This window comes from Hipposideros armiger, unplaced genomic scaffold (assembly GCF_001890085.2).
Source record: "Hipposideros armiger isolate ML-2016 unplaced genomic scaffold, ASM189008v1 scaffold_1358, whole genome shotgun sequence".
NCBI classification, from domain to species: domain Eukaryota; kingdom Metazoa; phylum Chordata; class Mammalia; order Chiroptera; family Hipposideridae; genus Hipposideros; species Hipposideros armiger.
The window spans coordinates 7110-10067 of NW_017732708.1; positions in this window are offsets into that span (position 1 = coordinate 7110).

Here is a 2958-nt window from a genome sequence, read left to right on the forward strand (position 1 = left end):
GTAGTGAAAACAAAAACACAACATAAATCTCACCATGAATTTATATGTATAAATGAACATATTATTTGGTCTTCTAGATATATTTGGCAATATACAATATAACCCTCCAAAAGGACTTTTGTTAGTGCCTTTGACTACTTCTATTACAAAGAAACATAGAAATACAATACATTAACTAGGTTAAATAATTTCAGTCTTCAGCTTCTAATAATTATTCTAATATATCTTAATACTTTCCTTGGAAAATATCTATATATGTCTTTCTGTTAGAATAAAATTCAAATATTTTGACAAGCAGTCAAATTTGAATACACTTTCAGCACATGGAGAATAAATGGCCCAAAAATATAAATCAAAGGAATAGCATGATATATGGGTTTTTCTGCAGGTGAAAAGGGATCTTTCTGAGGAGGATCCTAAAATTAGATTTTTAATGAGCTCAAAGTAGACTCAGGGGTGTGGAAACCAGATAAAAGTCAAGAATGTATTAGGGACTATCTAACAAGCCATGCTAATAAAGTGTGCACTATTTACTATTATGAACTACGCAGCAGCATAGCATGATGTTTCTTCATGCTAAAATGTTTCACAGATATCTAGGTAAATGCCTAGATCCTCCCAAGAAGATATATGATAATCAGTTTAGTATCATTTATGGCAAAGAGCAAAGTTTCCTTATAGAAAAGGCTCACCACAATTTCTAAAGTCTGAAACTAGAAATCTTAAATCATTTTATACCTTATTTTTGCCTCCATAAGTAGCAGATTGATTGGGTCTCTATCAGCTCTGGCAGTTTTCTTTCTCTCCTTCATCAATAGGTTGTTCCTTAAAGTCAATATATTGGGTTGTCAGAAAAGTCATGACATATTTTATCTATGTTTTTAAAGGTCATTTATTTATATAAAGAACAAATGTAAATCAATGATAGATTACCCGTTTTGTTCGATAACCTTTTGCCATCTTTCAGTGAGCTCATAATTTCTCGTCTATAAGGGGACCTGTCTTTATTTGTGAAAAAATGAACAAGGTGCTGATTTACAGCCTCATCTGAATTGAATGTTATACCACACAAGGAGTTTTGAAGAGAGCAAAACAAGTGGAAGCCTGACGGTGCAAGGTCAGGCGAGTATGGTGAGTGTGGCAACACATCCCATCCAAACTCCAATAATTTTTGACAGGTGATCAAACTTGTGTGTAGTCTCGCGTTGTTGTGATGGAATACAACTCCTTTACAATTAGCAAGCTCTGGACATTTCTGGGTGATGGACTCATTCAAATCATCCAATTGCAACAGTACACATTCGAATTGATTGTTTGGTTCCTTGGTAGGAGCTCGAAAAACACACCTTTAAAATCCCACCACACTGAGAGCATAATCTTTCTCTGATGAATGTCTGCTTTCGATGTCATTTGAGGCGAATCATCACGTGAGGACCAAGACCGTTTGCACACCACATTGTTGTAAACAATCCACTTCTTATCACCAGTTATCAGTCACTTTAAAAAAAGATCGTTTTCCTCATGTTTAATGAGCATATTGCAGATGTTTATACGCACCATCAAATGAAATTCTTTGAGTTCATGTGAAACCAAAATATCAAGCTTGCTTACTGTCCCAGCTTCTTCAGGTGGTCATGAACTCTTGAATGATGGATGTTCAATGTTTCTGCAATGTCTCGTATCACGTAACATGAGTTTGACTTGATCAATGTGTTTATTTTGTCGTCATCAAATGACAAAATAGGTGGGTCTTCCTAACTGAGGAGCATCATTGAGATCAAAATCACCAGCACGGAATTTTGTGAACCATCCTTGGCACTGGTGTTCTTGTAGAGCCTTATCACTGTAAACTTTATGCTACTTTTCACAAGCTTGACATGCGTTCTTCTCTTTATGGAAGTAAAACAGTAAAATATGGCAAAAATGCACAGTTTGGTCTTCCATCTTCAACTTGTTGTAAAATCTCCAAAACTCAACCAAATCGCTCAACTTTTTTTTAGAATGAAGCTAGAACTGTCAGCTATAAAATGACATAGTAATAATATAGATGTAAATGACTCTAGTACTTTCAAAAATGAACTAGTGCCATCTGTTGCAAGCATGCATCATGACTTTTCCGACAACCCAATAGCAAGAAATAATAAATGGAGTAGTTTGAAGAGGTCTAGGTCTCCTATTGCTGCCTGTTCTTGTCATATACTACACTTATATTCTCTTCTACAACTGAATGAGTGATTTCATGAATTTTAGGTAGCCTCAATTATAAATCACACTAATAATGGCCATCCTACAAACTCCTTTTACCAATTCTTCTTGCACATATGTTTTAATTTGAGTCAAACAGTACTCAACATTTCAGTTATTGATTAATAACTGATTAATCATTCATTCAGTGCTTGCTCCATGACAGCGCTTATGCTTGGTGCTGGAGAAATAAAGATCAACAATCACAAGGAGAAGAAAAGCAAATTATTATACTCATGGAACTTGGGACTGGTAGTAGAAACAGGCATTAAATAAATAATCAAATAAAGTGAAATCATCACTCTGATAAATGCTATGAAGGAAAATCAATGATTATATGATAGCTGATAATAAAGGATTTGACCTAGTCATGCAGGTCTTAGAAGGGGCCTGAAGGAGGGCTGATGGAATTGAGGTCTCAGGGTGATAGAGTGTGGTAAACAGGATGGAAAGAGTGTCTCAGGCAAAGTTTCGGTAGCTGTAGTGTCTGTCCTGGTGCACGTCATGAGGCAAACATGCTTGGTGGGGTGAGCTTTCATAGAGTTGGAAGGAGCGTGATAGGAAATGACTGTGAAGATATAGGCCATGTTGTTATCAGCCATGAGAACAGTCATTTGAACTTAGGACAGATGGATCTGTCCTAAACATGCATATGAAAAGATTAATTGGCTTAAGTATTTGAAATGTTTTTGTATGTATGTTCATGGATATCAC